This window comes from Microtus oregoni, unplaced genomic scaffold (genome assembly GCF_018167655.1).
Source record: "Microtus oregoni isolate MIOR12 unplaced genomic scaffold, Mior012 000035F_ref0000213, whole genome shotgun sequence".
Classification (NCBI taxonomy): Eukaryota; Metazoa; Chordata; class Mammalia; order Rodentia; family Cricetidae; genus Microtus; species Microtus oregoni.
The window spans coordinates 22224379-22244508 of NW_024543094.1; positions in this window are offsets into that span (position 1 = coordinate 22224379).

Below are 20130 nucleotides of genomic sequence, written 5' to 3' on the forward strand. Positions count from 1 at the left end.
CCTGAAGACTGAGGGTGGTATGGAATATGAAAATGCCAGGGAATGCATTAGATAAAGTTTGAGAAATCTAGGAGGTAAACTCTGGACCATTATCCGACTGAAGAGAGGTTGGGATTCTAAACTGGGGCTTAATTTCTGGAAGAAGAACATTGGAAACTGTCTGGGCCCTCTTGTTAGTGGTGGGGAACACTTCAGTCCACCTAGACAAAGGAACCCGGGCAGCCTCATTCATCCATGGCCAGACCTAGAAGGTCAATGTGGGAATTTTCTGGGTTTGATGTCTCCATGCTACTATGTGCACGAGGACAATCAACTTCCCAATGTCCTTCCCTATGGCATCTTGGACAAGCTCTCATGGGACCAAGATGAGGATTAGGGCATGCTCAGGCCCCGTGACCAGTTCTATCACATTTGAAACATGGGACTGATGGTTCTCAAGCCCCAGGGGGCAAGGGAGCAGCACAGACAGCATGGATCAGGCCAGTCTGTTGCCTCAGCAGGTAGGGGGGCATGGCTAACATGTGACAGTGATGATTATGGGTTTTGTCACTTCTTGCATGGTACACATTAAAAACCAACTTTAAGACTTCTACCTGTGGGGTCAAGGGCCTTTCTCCAAACGTCTAAGTTTAGCCTTAATGTCAGGGTAGCACTGAGAAAAAAAGTCATGATTAACTGTGTACCTTTTGTGGTTTCTGGATCTAAGTTAGTATATTGTAACAGAGCTTTAGTGAGGCATTCCAAAAATGCAGAAGGATTTTCCTTTGTATCCTGAATAACATATGAGAGCTTAGTATAGTTTACTGGCTTGAGGGCAGCCTTACCGAGACCTGCCAGAAGGCAAGTCAAAACCAGTTTCCAGCTAAAATTTCACCTGGGGTGTTATAACCCCTGTGTGGTCCCTGTCCAGACAGCCTCGGCTTCCAGGGGATGTGTTGCAAGAGTTTGGTGAACCTCATCTGCATGTAGCCTGACCTGCTCGCAAACTCTCCTGCACTCTTCAGAAAGTAGATTATTAGATAGGATCATATAAATATGAAAGGTGAGATTATATGACTGGGTTATGTGTTGGAATTGCTTTATGAAAGAGGTAGAATTAGACGTATAGTGAAAGACCCCAGTGCTGGGCAGTCTTTCAGGCTGAGGAGACCCTCCCAAGGAGCAGCGAGTCACTCTTCGGATGCAAATAGCAAGAGGCTTTATTAAGTACTTAAGTACACAGGTACCTGGGGCGACTTAGTCTTTCGGAAGACAAGCGCGCCTGCAGACTGGGGGAAGGTCTTTTTATAGGAAAGAGGGCAGCAGAAGCAGATTACAGAAGCAAACGCATCGTTAGTGGTCAGTTGGAATGGGGCAAGGGGCACAGGGGGTTTTCCTCTCCCAGCACAGATGTATGGGAACAGACATCCTGTTAATTGATGTCCTGTCCTAATCTATGGATATAAAGATCCTGTTTTGCAGCCAGGGACCCTGACCTTACTCTGCACTTACAGTCGTTCGTCAAAAGCTTTGTGAAATGACGTTACAGCAGATAAGCTGGGATCTTTCATAGGGGGAGTTGTCTTCTTCTGTGAATTACTGACATTCTAAGTTGGGCACATGTGCTGACTATAGGCATCCCGTTTCCCTAAGCAAACGGGATGTTCTCATTAGAGCAGGCCAGCTGCGGGTTCCTTATCGCTTGGGGCCAGGTGGCTGACCGGCTGACCGCAGATATCTCGCCTGGCTTTTCCACCCTTGCTTTCAAGTCGAACTTCCCTGCTCTAATTACTTGCGTTGCTCCAAAGTTTGAGCCTTGCAAAATGGCATTACTGCTGCTTAGTGAGTGGGGGTCTTTCATTCCCCCCTTTTTTTTTTATCATGGATTTAATCATAAATTCATGTGTTTAAAGACCTCTACGTCATTCTGCTTTAATATCTGATATTGCTGGGAGAGTACCATGGTTTGGATAACTGAAAGTCTGTCTTTTATAAATTGCACCAGGCGATTTAAAATGTAAGGGCCGATTGTAAAGATAAGAAGTAAAATAAGTAGGGGCCCAGCTATAATGGAAATTAAGGCTTTTAACCATGGTGATTTATTAAACCATCCTTTAAAATATCCTTGTTGAGAAGATAGTAGAACATCTCTAGGGTTTGCAGAATAGCTCTTAGCAAAACTATCTGAATGAGGCTTGAAAGTAACTACATGGTAGACATTGTGAACCACTGTAGACCCGAGAATAGCACCCAACATTGTGGCAATAATAGTCTATTGACTACAAAGAGCTTAACTCAGCCCTAAGAAACACATGGATGCCTTCTCCTAAGAGGCAAGTTTAGTATTATGAAGACAAATCTCTTTTGCTGTAGACACCGGGAGTGTTGTTCCTCAGCTCCAGAGAATGTGCCGGAGAAGTCAGTTTCGGTCCAGCTGGCACCACATGGCATTTACGAGTTTCCATTGCATCCCGTAGCATCAGCTTTATCCAAATGTACAGGGTTGTGTCCATTGTGAGAACTTTAACAAACAATGAGAGAAAATGCAATACAGGATGACAAATGTTTAAAACAAAACAGAAAGCCCTAAAGCCAGAGGACAGCCAATGAGGACATGAATATCTTTTTGAGACTGACCTTACCCAGGCTTCACATTTGTAAGTACAGCATCAAAAAGTTTTAACATCCCATTGATATTTATTTTATTATATATTAAATTACATCTGTTTACCTTTTGAAAGTCATATCATTTTATAACCCCATAGATTAAAACAAGATTTTCCTGTAGAAAAACAAAACCTGTCAAGAGGTAAGGAGGCTTTAGGTGTGTTTGCTTCTCTCTGCAGTTATCCACACAAAACGGTCTGATCTGGAAAAGTCTCAAACTGTACTAAATAATTCCTGTCAATAGGTCCCAGACACACAAAGGAGGAACAGAACAGAATTGTCTTTTGCTTCTGCTGTCTGATATTATGCTTCAAAAGACATTAAAAATGAGCAGAGCCCTGTGGGTTTCTGACTTTAGGAAAGAAGAGCCTTAAAGGTGATGTAAGCCCATCTTACAGCAGATGTGCCTGCCCTGTGCAAGCCTTGAGCTCAGGATTCCATCATCAAGGTCAACCATTGTCAGCAGATACATGAGCAGCAGCTAACTAGCCAGGCAACAGAGCTAGTGGCAACGATGCCGGGGTGTTTTGAACCCAGAACAGGACAGGAGGGAGGGAGATCTGTCCAGTCATTTTTGCTGGTCTCCAGGGCCAATTATATCAATTTGTTTTTTAGAATCTTACTTATCCTATCTATCTGACCTGAGCTTTGAGGTTGGTAAGCTTAAGTTCCAATTGATCCCCAATGTCTTGGCCACACCCTAACTTGCCTGGGCAACAAAGGCAGGCCTATTATGGGACATGATTATCTTGGCCATCCCAAACCTTAGGATGATTTTTTTTTTTTTTCTGATCTTCTTAGCCATTACATTGGGTGTCTCAATCTTGGTCAATGTATGATGGCTATCTTCTTTGGCAAATGCGTGGCCTCCTGGAGGCTCAAAATTTCCGCAGATGTCAACAGTCCTTTTTGTCTGTATATTGCTTTATATATATATATATAGGTGAGGGCAAAAGCATACCTGCTGTTAGTATAGACGTTTCCTCTGCCATCTGTAGAGCTTGTATCAAAGCCACAAGTTCAGCGTTCTGGTCGGGCCGCCATCCCTGAGGGGAGGCTACTGGCCCAGATCATTTGCTTCCTGTCCACCAATGTTGCCCCCGCCTTCCGCTTACCTTCAGTCTTCTGTACCTGCTTAGCTCGGACCGCCAGCCTTGTGCCCCTGGCAAGCTTCACCCTCATTTTCGGCTCTGCCTGGCACAGCTTAGCCTGCCATTTTGCCATTCGCCTGTCCTTTAGGCAGATGCTGGTAGGATCCATAGTCCATCGACGTCAGCCCATCACAGGAGCAGTAGTCTGGCACAGGAGGGCACCTGTGGTAGCATGGTGACTGCTGTATCGCAGTCTGACATGGGTGAGGGGAGCAAGACTGTAGAGTGAGCAGTCAGGGCTCATGCAGGCTTTAGAGCAAGCACAGCATCAAGGCAGTTGCTAGGAGGTGAGGATTTCTTCAGCGGTGAAGGCAGGGAGAGGTGGTCATCCTGGTGAGGAGGGCGTGGTAGAGGCAGAGGCAGACAAGCAGCCTGTGTCTCCTGCAGAACTGAAAACAGCAGCGAAAGCAAAAGTCCCTCGTTTGGTCAACAAAAGGCTTTGGTCATACATTCAGAAGTGACCAGGGAGGAACGAGTCATTTATTTGTCTTTTTCCCAAATTTATAGTTCGTAAGGTGTCCAGTTTGTATTCTTTACTCAGTTCCAGTGTCCCTCTTTATCTGTCTTTGATCTTCTGTTGCCCAGGCTCCTAATCTGTCTGAGTCCTATCTTTCTTTTGCTTCCTGCCTCTCTCTCTCTCTCTCTCTCTTTCTCTCTCTCTTTCTCTCTCTCTCTCTTTTGTGGCTACTGCTGTCTGCTGACCTTCAGAGGTTGGGTAAAATGCCTGTAAACTTTCATTAATCATTTAAGGAACACAGATTTTAACTGGCCCCTGGAGAACCTCTCTTATCTCGGCCGAATTAGTGGGGTGCCTTGCAGCCCCCGCCTGAGATTTGCCATGAGCCCAGCATTTTGACTGTCAGTTTCTCCCTTTAGAAGAATGAAGATAGATCCATATTTTTCTCTATGCACAAAACTGAAATCCAAACAAATTAAAGACCTTAACATAAAACCAACAATATTGAACCTTTTATAGAAGGAAAAAAGTTTAAAATTTATTTTAGCAAAGGATATAATCAACAGAACGTAATATCAACCTGTAGAATGGGGAGGTATCATGAGACATATAAGGAACTTAGGAACTTAATCCTCATTAGTACAATTACGTCACAGACCAAAACTGTAATTTCTCAACAAATGAACTTGAAGTGACTGAAAGATATTTAAAATTTGTTTAAATATAACATCAGGGAAATGCAAATTAAACAATTTTGAGATTTTATCTTATTCTTGTAAAACTGACCAAGATTAAAAATATCATTTGACAATTTATGCTTACAGCTTATCATTGACAGAATCTGAAAACAACTCAAAATGCACCTTTTTTATATTAATAATAAATGAGAATCTTCGCCATGTTTTTTTTTTTAATAGCCATAAACATTATAAAGAGTCAAAAGGACCATTTTAACTCAACCTCATCATTTAGTAACACCCCCTTTGCCATTGTAGTGGGGTGAGAGGCTTTAGCAGATCTTTGTCTTGTGGGGCAACTCAGGGCCCCCACCTTATCACAAGCATTGTGAGCAGACAAGTGTTAAATTCAGATCTAAACATGGGCTGGCTTAGAAGCTCAGCTGGGCTGTTCATATGGCCCCGGCCCTGTGCCAGGCCTTCTACAGCAATAGTTCTTGAAGACAGTGTAGTCCTGCATCCATCTAAACAGAACTGGGAATTTACTTTTCTTCTAGACACACTGCATAGTAGTTTTTTTTTTTTAAATAGCATATTATTTTAAAGTGACTTAATTTAATTTTTCCAATTTTTAAACCAGAGGCTTTTACCTGGATGCAGCACATGATGACTGGTATAGAGCATCCCCAGAAGACAGATGTTATTAGGGCTGGCAGGCCCTTTTAATGTCAGCTTATTCCATTAGCTACTACTCCTGAATCCACACTTATCATTTATCAACAGCCACAGGGAAATTTACTTGCAATCTCTTGCCCTACTGCCAAAATGGAAAGGTCCAGGTTCTTTAGGGGACCTTTGCTTTTTAATAGGGTATCCGACCCCAGAGAAATAGCCTACTGCAGGTTCCCAGGCTTAGTTCTGTGACCCTGGCGCTAGCACCAGCTATTTCCCCTGGGCAAGGGCCACAGATCTTTAGTACAAGGTTTTACATGGCATTTGCAGATGGGGGCTGCCATTCAGTCTCTAGCACCTTATTTTCTAAGGAAAACAAGCCTTCTCCACAGGGAACCCCACTGGGGATCCTCCCAGGACCTGGCTTCAGCCTCAGCTCTGTCCACAGTGAGCTCCTAGTTGTATAGCACAAGCTTCCCACATCCCATCTCTATACTCACAGCAATCTAGCAGCTTTTCTCTGAATGGGATTCCAGAGGCCCCAGGAGGCATTCCCTCCAGGGAACTTGTGAGGTCAGGATTGGTCCACTCAGTTCCTCTTAGCCCTCACACTGCCAGTAGCAGCTGGGAAGGCCTTTGCATTGGCTGTAGGGGGAGGGAACACCTTGGACTGTCTAAGGCAGCCCTCCTCCCCCAGTCCTCCCGTGCGGTGCTGGTGGACTTCAGGTCAGCAAGGGAGGACGTCATTTTCAGCACAGGGATTTCAGGGGGGCCACGGCTGCCCCCTTCTCTGACTCGGGCCAGGGTTGCTGCCATGCCCCGCCCTGCGTCCTGCTGAGAGGTTTGCTCAGAGCTGGAGCCAGTTGCCCCGCCTAGGCCTGGCTCCAGGCTGTGCCTCAGGAGATCACAGTCCTGTTCCCTCCCCCCTCGCGACAGCAAGCAGGGCAGTTCAGCAGCAGAGCCTAGAGAAGTAAAGGAAGGGCAGACTGTCTGCATTTCTTTTGGATTTTCCTAGAGTTAGGGTCAAAGAGATGGTTACTTACTGCCCCATGGTACCAGATTTAGACTCGAGTACAAACAGATATACAAAACAAAGAACATATTAAGCACGAAAATACACAGACAATACAGATGCGCTGGCGCGGTTTCGGCATAATGCCGAAAGCAAAATTTCAGACGGAGACTCTGAGGATCCGGATTCCTCGTCTCCCAGAAGAATCACGTACCCTTCAGACTGTGGGGGTGCCCCGAACAATCCTATTCGGTAAGGATTCACAGAGTTACCGATGGGCCAGGCACCACATCCGGCCCCCAGATGCCTCTGAGACGTCTCCCAGGGCTGCGGTCGGGAGTGAGAGCCCGTCGGCTCCTCCGCGGTCCGCCCGATACAGATCTAGTCAGCCAACTAGTACAGAGTCAGTCGCAAGCGCAAACACAGAAACACCGAAGCACAGACATTCACGGAAAACAATCGCTGGCCAGCTTACCTCCCGGTGGTGGGTCGGTGATCCCTGGGCAGGGGTCTCCAGATCTCGGTGGAACCTCCAAATGAAAGACCCCAGTGCTGGGCAGTCTTTCAGGCTGAGGAGACCCTCCCAAGGAGCAGCGAGTCACTCTTCGGATGCAAATAGCAAGAGGCTTTATTAAGTACTTAAGTACACAGGTACCTGGGGCGACTTAGTCTTTCGGAAGACAAGCGCGCCTGCAGACTGGGGGAAGGTCTTTTTATAGGAAAGAGGGCAGCAGAAGCAGATTACAGAAGCAAACGCATTGTTAGTGGTCAGTTGGAATGGGGCCAGGGGCACAGGGGGTTTTTCCTCTCCCAGCACAGATGTATGGGAACAGACATCCTGTTAATTGATGTCCTGTCCTAATCTATGGATATAAAGATCCTGTTTTGCAGCCAGGGACCCTGACCTTACTCTGCACTTACAGTCGTTCGTCAAAAGCTTTGTGAAATGACGTTACAGCAGATAAGCTGGGATCTTTCATAGGGGGAGTTGTCTTCTTCTGTGAATTACTGACATTCTAAGTTGGGCACATGTGCTGACTATAGGCATCCCGTTTCCCTAAGCAAACGGGATGTTCTCATTAGAGCAGGCCAGCTGCGGGTTCCTTATCGCTTGGGGCCAGGTGGCTGACCGGCTGACCGCAGATATCTCGCCTGGCTTTTCCACCCTTGCTTTCAAGTCGAACTTCCCTGCTCTAATTACTTGCGTTGCTCCAAAGTTTGAGCCTTGCAAAATGGCATTACTGCTGCTTAGTGAGTGGGGGTCTTTCAATAGGACCCCAGTTTTTGTTCGATATGGAAGAGTTCTGAGAGGGAGAAGGGGATGAGTACCCTAACAAATCAATATATCCTGGCCACTTCTCTCAACAGGAGAACTACAGCTGGCTTGGCTTGGTCAGGGTTGGGTTCCATAGCAGCACATGAGTGCGTGAGAGGAGGGGTAAAGCTGGGTGCTAGAGCTGGGCAGCTACTGTGGCCAGGCACCAGAAAGGAGGAATGACCCAGTGGGGCTGACGGAGTGGTTAGTGGGGAGGGGAGCCAAAGAGGGCAGCACAAAGATAGACAAGTGTGGAAATCTATAAGTAGGGCATTAAGGCCTGGGTTTTAGGGCCTCTAAAAGGCATCCCAGGGGGGAGGTTGAATTGATGGTCTTGGAGGGCTTGTTTCCCAAAACCCATGATAATGGTGACCCGCAAGGCTTATAGAAGGACATTTCCTCTTTATAGGTGGGGTGTGAAATGGCGGCAAAACTGCAAAGCCTATAGGAAGACATATTTTCTCTATAGCAAGGGTGTTGAAGCCTGACTGACTCCTGTCCAGGCAACTTGGAAGCCAGAGAGGCTAGAGGCTGCTCTGAGGAGTCTCTCACAGCAGGGACCACTGACAAGTAGTCCAAAAAGAAAAAGAAAGGAACTGACAAAAAAACCAGAAAAATCTGAGGAACCCTCAGCCCAAGGCAAACACACTGCTCAGTGTGTGCAGTGCCCTGGGTTGTCCAATCACGTATTTAGCTATGGGACGTAAGCAGAGATGAATGTCAGCGAAGGGCTCAACTGTAGCCATGAAGGCCAGGCCGTGGTTTGCCCCCCCCCCCACTTTTGGGAACACCAGAAGATTGTCGGGAGCCAATAGTCAATTTTGGGTTTGGAGAAATGGTTAAACTGACCAGAATGGGAAAATTCACCAGTTGAAGCCAGTGGTGTATATAGAGGTCGTGCTCAGGCAGATGGAACATGTGGCTGTTGTGGAAAAAACACCCAGTTCCGGATCCCAATCCCGGGAGAGAGCCAGGAGAGCCTACAGAGTCTCACAGCACCGATGAAATTACTTGGTGTGAGTGAGAAGGAAACATGGAACACACAACAAACCCACTTAGGAGTTTATTGGGTGGGGAATGTACAGGCCTGGTGAGGTCGGTGTGCAGGGAGAGAGCTGAAGATGGTGCCTCCAGCTTTTAAAGGCTGCCTGGAGCATGCATACAGGGGGATGATATGGCTGCGTCATACACAGATGATGGAGCTCACGCATGCACACCAGGGCTCACATACCTTTGTCATATGTAGGTGATGCAATCATACGGCACATGGGTCACGAGGGCCTTTCAAGGTCCCCAGGGCAGCTGGGTACCTGAGGGCTTGTCTGCACATGCAGGGCCCTGGAACCCAGAAGTGCCAGCCATGCTGGTTTGGCTAAAATTGTAACAGCATGTCCTTCTTCATAACTTTAAAAAGTCTTTCTGTTATGCCCAGATCATGGTGTCTCTCAAAAACTACCATGGAATCCGCACTCATATGTAAAAGCAAAGAGCCTTTATTCAAGTACAGGCATGGACTCCCAGTCTGTCCCTCACAGAAGTTGAGAGCAGAGAGTGCCCAGACCAGTCGGGGTAGGGCTTTTATCATAATAGAGATTGGGGTGAGGGGAATTCCAGGGTTCAGGACCCCGATTGGCTGACATTTGTCTAGGGGTCTTGACAAAAGGGTAATAGGTGAGTCCTGGACTCGGGGTATCTCCTGGTCTTATCTAATCTTATCTAACGATTGGAGTCAGGTACTTCCCTTTAGATGCTGGCTCTCCCTGGGTGGTGTCAGCTTATGGCTTTTCCTGGAACCTGTTGCCACCTGCCAATAAACCAAGAAAATCTGGTCTACATTTTAGCTGGTCTCTATCAAGCCTGCCATGGCTGTGCAGCCTGGCCACACATGTGGGCCCCATATGACCTGGGCCCCCTATGTATGGCCAGGCTGTCCTGGACCCCACATTTCGCATTCCTTTTATCCTCATAAAAATATATTTGTTTACGTGTGTGTGTGCACATGTGCACACACATGAACTTGTGGGTTCATACACACTATGACACACTGTATCGGCGTTAATAAATGCAATGCAGATACTAAAGAATATTTACACTTTAATGATAAACTTACAGAACCGAAGTTCCCGCATGGCACAGGAGGTAGGAAGGAAAAGGTCGGAGCCGCCTCCCACGCGTCCATTTATCTGTAGGCATTCGCCCGAGGCAAACCCCACCCCCTAAAGGGGCTGTCTTAACCCTACAACACACATATAGAGGTAAGAGGAAAACTTGTAGTTATAGGTTCTTTCATTCAGCTGTGTGTTGAAGGTTTCAGGCTTGACAGTAAACTCCTTAATCCACTGTGCTATCTTGTTGGTCCCAGAGTTTTCTTTATCCTATTTTTATATATTGAATCTTAGCTATTTTGTGAGGTAGAATATTCTTGTCATGTTGTATAAAGCTTTCTTCAGTTATTACTGTCTAAACTAACAGTAACAGTAGTTCATCTGTAACTCCATGTGACTAGATTGTTATCCTCATAACTACAGAGAGAATTGTTTACTCCTTTCTTAAAATACAGGTGCATGAAGTCTTATAATAAGATAAGCATCAATAAAAGAATGAAATTTGTTTATACTAGAAGTTAGGACTTAAAATTACTTCCTGTAATAAGCAAACATTCTAACTTTACCAACTCTTAAGACACACATATCTCAAAGGTAAGGGGTAACTTAAATCCAAATTTCTTATAAAAACTATACATTTTAAATATATATAATTCAATATCATATTTCTCTAATAACATAGAAAATGGTTATTATAGATTTAGTCACTTATGTATCAATACAGAGAGAAAAGGCCATATTTTAAAGCATGTTTTTGTTTAATTTAAATATATTTAATATATCTATTGATTATATATAAATAATTATATAATATTATATATGATAATATGTATTAAATATATATTTAATCTCACATATGAATACTGTATGTCTTAGTTGCTTTGCTATTGTTGTGATAAAACACAATGACCAAGGCAACTTATAAAAGAATGTGTTTAACTGTGCTTATACTTCCAGAGGGTTAGAGTCTATGATGATATTGTGGAGTGAAGGAATGGCAGCAGGAACAGCTGAGAGATCACATCTCAAACTGCAAGCAGGAATCACAGAGCACCTTGGAAATAAAGTTTGTCTTCTGAGACTTCAGAGACCTCTCTCTGTAACACACTTCTTCCAACAAGGCCATGCTTCCTAACACTTCTCAAACATATCCACCAATTGAGTAATAAGTATTTATACATTGGGCTATATGGGAGTCATTCTCTTATAGAGTACACACTATATTTAGTTCATTTTCACCTCTCTTCTCTCTCCCCTTCAAGTTCCTCCCATGGCTTCTTGACTTCCTTTATTATTGTAATATTATTATTCACGACTTCTTTATTATTGTAATATGCACACCTTAAGGAGTCTATTTAGTTAGTGTTGTACTTAAAACATGTGTGTAGTTGGACTTTTTGTTGGAACTATCAGCTCTCTAATAATGGAATGCTACGGAAACTTATTATTAATTATGAAAGTTCAGGATCCTGGACCAGAAAATCCATCAGAGAGGTGAGTGTATTCCTGACCGGCCGGCAGACACCCCTGGAAAGGGAGCACAGGCATCCCTCAACCACCTAAACTGTCTGGTCATTCTGCAGGGGCTTCTCTCCCGGGCTACTGCCTCTCTCTTCCTATCCCATCCCAGCTTTCTCCCAGGAATCCCCTCCCTTCTGCGGGGGTCATAAGATCCCCCAACTCAGCCTGTTTGGGGGCTGAGGCTCTGGAGACAAAATGGTGAGTGCAACCAGGCAGGATTTCTTTTGTTTCACTGAGCCTGCAAACAGCAAGTCTACCCCTTTGTCTGCAAGGGCCCTGGCCAGCAAGTGATCCCAATCCTGTACCAGAAGATCCATTGGAGAGGTGAGTATGTTCCTGACTGGCCAGCAGATGCCCCGGAAAGGGAGCACAGACACCCTTCAACCCCCTAAACTTTCAGGTCATTCAGCAGGGGCTTCTCTCCCCAGCTTCTGTCTCTCTCTTTCTATCCCACCCTTGCTTGTTCCCAGGCACCCTTCCCTTCTGCAGGGTCATAAGATTCCCCCAACTCAGCCTGTTTGGGGGCTGAGGCTCTGGGGACAAAGTGGTGAGTGCAACTGTGCAGGATTTCCTGTTTCACTGAGCCTGAATGCAGCATGCTAGTCCTTTTGTCTGCGAGTTCACTGGCCAGCAAGTGGCCCTGATCCTGTACCAGAAGATCCATTGGAGAGCCATTGAAGGAAGAGATGGGCAGGCACCAATGCAAGAATTCCTCCAATAATCTGAAAAACATATGATAAGACCAGAATCCAGTAAACATACAACAGGAAGAATTGAACACCCTAATCCAGAAGAAGGAGAAAAAATAGACATTATGAAAGTGATAGAGTCCCTTAAACAGGATATGAAAAACTCCCTTAAAGAAATGGATGAGAAGAATAACAAAAAGTTTGAAGAAATAAATAAATCCCTAAAATATATCTTAGGAAACCAAGAAAAACAATCAAACAGATAATGGAAACAGTTCAAGACTTGAAAACTGAAATGGAGGCAATGAAGAAAACACAAACTGAGGGATGGCTGGATATGGAAAATTTAGGTAAACAAACAGGGACTACATAGACAAGAATAACTGACAGAATACAAGAGATAGAAGAAAGAATATCAGATACTGAAGAAACTACAGAGAAAATAAACACACTGATTAAAGAAAATAGGAAATCCAACAAATTCTCATCACAAAACATCCAGGAAATCTGAGACACCATAAAAAGACCAAACCTAAGGACATTAGGGGTAGATGAAGGAGACCAATTACAGCTCAAAGGCCCAGAAAATATATTCAACAAAATTATAGAAGAAAACTATCCTAAAGAAGGATATTCCTATGAAGGTACAAGAAGCATACAGAACACCAAATAGACTGGATCAAAAAAAAAAAATCCCCTCGCTATATAATAATCAAAACACAAAATGTACAGAATAAAGAAAGAATATTAAGAGCTGCAAAGGAAAAAGGTCAAGTAACTTATAAAGGTAAACCTATCAGACTTACACCTGACTTCTCTATGGAAACCATGAAAGCCAGAAGGTCTTGGATAGATGTGCTGCAGAAACTAAGAAACCATGGATGCAAGCCCAGACTACTATACCCAACCAAGCTTTCATTCACCATCAATAGAGAAAACAAAATATTCCAGGATAAAAGCAAATTTAAACAATACGTAGCTACAAATCCAGCCTTACAGAAAGTAATAGAAGGACAAACACAACCCAAGGAATCCAACAATGCTCACAATAACTTAGACATCTAACAATCCTTCACCAGCACAACTTAAAGAAGAGAAACACACAAACTCTACCACCAAATATAAATAAATAAATAACCAGGGTTAACAACCACTGGTCATTAATATCACTTAATATCAATGGACTCAATTCACCTATAAAAAGGCACAGGCTAAGAGATTGGATACGAAAACAGGATCCAACCTGCTGCTTACAAGAAACATACCTCAACCACAAAGACAGACATCTACTCAGAGTCAAGGGTTGGGAAAAGGTTTTTCAATCAAACGGACCTAGGAAACAAGTGGGTGTGGCTATACTAATATCTAACAAATTGACTTCAAACTAAAGTCAATCAGAAGAGATAGAGATGGACACGTTATACTCATAACAGGAAGAGGTCATCAGGATGAAGTCTCAATCCTGAATATCTATGCCCCTAATATAAAAGCACCCACCTATGTAAAAGAAATATTACTAGAACTGAAGGCATACATCAAACCCCACACACTAATAATAGGAGACTTCAACACTCCTCTCTCACCAATGGACAGGTCAAGCAGACAGGAACCTAACAGAGAAATCAGAGAATTAATGGAGGTAATGAACCAAATGTACCTAACAGACATCTATAGAACATTCCACCCAAATAGGAAAGAATATACCTTCTTCTCAGCATCTCATGGAACCTTCTCAAAAATTGACCACATACTCAGTGACAAAGCAAACTTCCACAGATACAAAAAATATTAGTAACCACCTGTGTCTTATCAGATCACCATGGAATAAAGATAGAATTTAACAACAATTCTAACCCCAGAAAGCCTACAAACTCATGGAAGCTGAACAGTCAACTGCTGAACCACCCCTGGGTCAAGGAAGAAATAAAAAAGGAAATTAAAGTTTTCCTTGAATTCAACGAAAATAAAGACACAACATACCCAAACCTATGGGAAACTATGAAAGCAGTGCTAAGAGGAAAGTTCATAGCTCTAAGTGCCCACATTAAAAAAATGGAGAAAGCTCACATTAGAGACTTAACAGCACAGCTGAAAGCTCTAGAAAAAAAGAAGCAGACTCACCCAGGAGGAGTAGAAGACTGGAAATAATCAAACTGAGGGCTGAAATCAACAAAATAGGAACACAGAAGACAATCCAAAGAATCAATGAAACAAAGAGCTGGTTCTTTGAGAAAGTCAACAAGATTGACAAACCTTTATCCAAACTAATCAAAAGGCAGAGAGAACACACAAATTAACAAGATCAGAAATGAAAAGGGGGACATAACACTGAGGAAATACAGAGAATCATTAGGTCTTACTACAAAAGCTTATATGCCACAAAGTTGGAAAATGTAAAAGAAATGCACTTGTTTTTATATAAATACCATTTACCAAAATTAAATCAAGACCAGGTGAACAATTTAAATAGACCTATTTCTATTTCCATGAGGAAATAGAAGTTGTCATAAAAAAATCTCCCAACCAAAAAAAGCCCAGGACCAGATGGTTTTAATGCAGAATTTTATCAGAACTTCCAAGAAGAGCTGATACCTATACTCCTTAATATGTTTCACATAATAGAAACAGAAGAGTCATTGCCAAACTCTTTTTATGAAGCTACAGTCACCCTGCTTCTAAAATCACACAAAGACCCAACCAAGAAAGAGTATCATAGACCAATCTCATTCATGAACACCGATGCAAAAAATCTCAATAAAATTCTGGCAAACAGAATCCAAGAACACATCAAACAATTATCTATTACTATCAAGTAGGCTTCATCCCAGATATGTAGGGCTGGTTCAGCATACGAAAATCTATCAATGTAATCCATCATATAAATAAACTGAAAGAAAAAAAACATATGATCATTTCATTAGATGCTGAAAAAGCATTTGACAAAATTCAATACCCCTTTATGATAAAGGTTTTGGAGAGGTTAGGGATACAAGGATCATACCTAAATATAATAAAAGCAATATATAGCAAGCCAACAGCTAATATCAAATTAAAAGAGAGAAACTCAAAGCCATTCCACTAAAATCAGGAACAAGACAAGCCTGTCCACTCTCACCATATCTCTTCAACATAGTACTTGAAGTTCTAGCAATAGCAATAAGACAACATAAGGAGATAAGGGGTTTTGATTTGGAAAGGAAAAAGTCAAACTTTTGTTATTAGATGATATGATAGTGTACATTGGTGACCCCAAAAACTCTACCAAAGAACTCCTACAGCTGATAAATACCTTCAGTGAGGTGGTAGGTTACAAGATCAACTAAAAAAAAATCATTAGCCCTCCTGTACACAAAAGATAGAGAAGCAGAGAGGGAAATCAGAGAAACTTCACATTTTACGATAGCCACAAATAGCATAAAGTATCTTGGGGTAACTCTAACCAAGGAAGTGAAAGATCTATTTGACAAGAACTTTAAGGCATTGAAGAAAAAAATTGAAGAGGACACCAGAATATGGAAGGATCTCCCTTGCTCTTGGATGGGTAGGATCAACATAGTAAAAATGCCAATTCTACCATAGGCAAATCTATAAATTCAATGCAATCCCCATTAAAATCCCAACAAAATTCTTCACAGACCTTGAGAAAACAATAATCAACTTTATATGGAAAAACAAAAAACCCAGGATAACCAGAACAATGCTATACAATAAAGGAACTTCTGGAGGCATTACCATCCCTGACTTCAAACTCTATTATACAGTTACAGTAATGAAAACAGCTTGGTATTGGCATAAAAACAGAGAAGTTGACCAATGGAATCGAATAGAAGACCCGGATATTAACCCACAAACCTATGAACAGCTGATTTTCGACAAAGGAGCTAAAAGTATACAATGGAAGAAAGAAAGCATCTTCAACAAATGGTGCTGGCAAACTGGATGTCAACCTGTAGAAGAATGAAAATAGATCCATATCTATCACCATGCACAAAACTCAAGTCCAAATGGATTAAAGACCTTAATATAAGTCTGACCACATTGAACCTGACAGAAGAGAAAGTGGTAAGTAGACTGCAACACATGGGCACAGGAGACTACTTTCTACATATAACCCTAGTAGCACAGACAATAAAAGCAACATTGAATAAATGGGACCTCCTAAAACTGAAAAGCTTCTGTAAAGCAAAGGACACTGTCATTAAGACAAAAAGGCACCCTACTGAATGGGAGAAGATCTTCACCAACCCCACATCAGATAAAGGTCTGGTCTCCAAAATATATAAAGAACTCAAGAAACTAGACTTTAAAATTCTAATTAACCCAATTAAAAACGGGGCACTGAACTGAACAGAGAATTCCCAATAACAAAAATTATAAATGGCCAAGAGACACTTAAGGTCAAGTTCAACCTCCTTAGCAACCAGGGAAATGCAAATCAAAACAACTTTGAGATACCATCTTTTACCTGTCAGAATGGCTAGAATCAAAAACACCAATGATAGCCTTTGCTGGAGAGGATGTGGAGTAAGGGAAACACTCATCCATTGCTGGTGGTTTCATTGCTTGTGCAACCACTTTGGAAATCAGTATGGCAGTTTCTCAGGAAATTCCGGATCAACCTACACCAGGATCCAGCAATACCACTCTTGCGAATATACCCAAGAGATTCCCAATCAAACTACAAAAGCATTTGTTCATCTATGTTCATAGCAGCATTATTTGTAATAGCCAGAAACTGGAAACAACCTAGATGCCCCTTAATGGAAGAATGGATAAAGAAAGTGTGGAATATATACGCATTAGAATACTATTCAACGGTAAAAAACAATGACATCTTGAATTTTGCATGCAAATGGATGGAAATAGAAAACACTATCCTGAGTGAGGTAACCCAGACCCAAAAAGATGAATATGGTATGTACTCACTCATTTGTGGACTCTAGCCATAAACCAAGATCATTAAGCCTATAGTTCACAAGCCCAGAGAAGCCAAATAACAAGGTGAACCCAAAGAAAAACATTCATAGATCCTCCTGGAAATTGGAAGCAAACAAGATTGCAGGGCAAAAGTATGAGCATGGGGGTGAGGGCAGGTGTGGAGTGAGGTTGGGGGAAAGGGGAAGGGGGATAGGGAAGTGAGAAGGGAAGGACTGGCAACAGCTTGGGGGAGTGGGAGGGTGGAGATGGAGGAAGGGAGGATATAGGAGCAGGGAAGAAGATACCTACATTAAGGGATTCATTTTAGGGTTGGCAAGATTCTTGGCTCTAGAGGGGAATCCCAGGTGTCCATAGGGATGTCCCCAGCTAGGTCCTTGGACAGCAGAGGAGAGGGTACCTGAACGGTCCTTGCCCCACTATCACACTGATGATTATCTTGAATATCACCATAGAATCTTCGTCCGACGATGGATGGAGGTAGAGACAGAGACCCTCATCAGAGGAACGGACTGAGCTCCCAAGGTCCAGTTGAAGGGGAGAAGGAGGGAGAAGATGAGCAAAGAAGTCAGGACCACGAGGCGTTGGACCACCAACTGAGGCAGTGTGCCTGTTCTAATGGGAGCTCACCAAATCCAGCTGGACCAGGCCTGAAAGAGCATGTGATCAACCCGGACTCTCTGATTGTGGCTGACAATAGGGGCTGAAGGAGAAGCCATTGATAAAGGCACTGGGACTTGTTTTTACAGCATGTTCTGGCTTTTTGGGACCCTAGTCTATATGGACGCACAGCTCCCTAGGCCTGGATGTAGGGGAGAGGGCCTTGGACTTCCTACAGGGCAGGGTTCCCTGCCCTCTCTCAAGCAGGGTGGGAGAGGGAAGAGGGGATTTGGGAGAGTGGGAGGGGATTGGGAAGAGGGAAGGAAGTGTAAATAATTGAATGGAAAAATAAAAAAAAGGAAAAAAAGAAAGAAGGAAAAAAAAGAAAGTTCAGCCTATATCTTAGGGTTGTTTTTAACTAGCGCTTAGAACTTAAACTAACCTATTTTTTATTAATATGGTTTGTACCTCATAACTTTATCTCCTCATCTCCTTACCACCCATCCTGCTTGCTCTGTGTCTCCTGGCATCTCTGCTCCTCTTCTTCTAGTGTCCTCTGTGCCTGGAAATCCTGCCTAGCTATTGGCCATTCTGCTTTTGACTACACCAGTCGTCTTCACAGTGTACAGAATGATTATTCCACAACACTTATGTTAGAATTAACTACTTGGAATTGCATAGCTTGTCCCTGAAGAAAACTGATTCTCCCTCTCTCAAGAGTCATTTGATTTGCCTATAGCTCTTCAGGTAGGAGTGGGAACATGAAATTTTCCTGGTCATCATGCATATCTTTTTGTGGGCAATGATATTGCTATGATGTCACAGAGATTCCCTACTGTGTCTATAAAAGCCCATCTAGCATCAGGAAGCCTGATCTTCTGTCTTTTATAATCTTTCTGTCCTGCCTCCTGTGATTTTTTTCCCTGTGTGTGAAGAATACAGGTCTGGTTGCTGATGTATCTGTTGTGTTCGGTCACTCTAAGGTCACTTATTCTCTGTAATTTGACCAGCTATGGTTCTGTGTAATAACATCTATCTATCTATCTATCTATCTATCTATCTATCTATCTATCTATCTATCTATCTAAAAGCTTCGTTGATGATCTTTGATGAGAGGTAAGAGCTGTACTTAGTATAAGGATTAAGTATTTAAAGCATAGTTAGAAATTATTTTAGGAAAATGGCAGTCATAGACTCTCTTCTGGAGCTGATGACCTCTTCAACCATGGCTATGTTTACAGTCCCAGGCGTGAATTCCCTCCTATTGGGGGGCCTTAAATCTAATTCTTCAACTCTTATTTATTTACCCTCAAGATGCAAGTGCCCTGCCACTATTGCACCGTTAGGGATAGCTTGTCAAGGCTTGTCATTGTTATGATTTGTGGGCTTTGCAGGACTGGTTATCAGGCTACGCATTGCTTTCCTGCCTTGGAAACCTGCATAGCACCTTCTGATACTCTTAGAGCTCGTCTTCAGGGAGGAGTTCTCCAGGTCAGCTCCAGTTCAGTTCTTCTCAGTCCAGCATCTGACGTATGTGGTGCTTTCAGCAGTACGGTCCTACTTTCGGGAGGTAAACCCAGATCAATGACAATAGCCAGTATTGTTTGAGGAGTCTCTTGGACTTCTATGACCAACAAAGGAAGGTTTCCCATGCCTGGCATTTGCTAGGTAGGCTATGGTTATGAGGAGCATTATCACCCTGTGTGACATAGCTTCTTTTAGCACACACAACACATACAGACACCCCTATATTTTCTGAGGTACTTCCTATTTTCTCTAGCACATTTAGTGTAAAATGTGTGTTTTGAGAACAGGAAAATATCTTGAACTGTGATTTTTCTGAATTTTCATTTATACTGAAGGAGGCAGGTTTCAAGCAGACACTGATTAATGTCCTTTTTCACTTCTTTTATATTGTAACCATTATTGTTGGTGTTTTACATTTTTAAATTAGCAGTGCATATTTTAGCAATTATGTTTAATTAATGTTAAATTATTTATTGGCTTATTCTTCCACTACAACATTTAAATTGTGAGCTCCTTTTTACAATAGAAATACAAATTTTTATTTATTCAAAATTTTCTTCCCAGATGGTGGTGGCACATGCCTTTAATTCCAGCATTTAGGAGGCAAAGGCAGGCAGATCTCTGTGAGTTTGAGGCTAGTCTGGTCTACAGAGTGGGTTCCAGGAAAGAACTATTTCTTCATTTCAGTCAGAGGAAAGCAGAAAAATTCAAGCTGGAGAGAATTTTGACTAAAGATTGGGAAAGGGCTGCCAAGATGGCTCAGAAGAAACCTGCAACCATGAGAACATTGGGTCTCATGTAAAGGAGAGAACTACTTCCACAT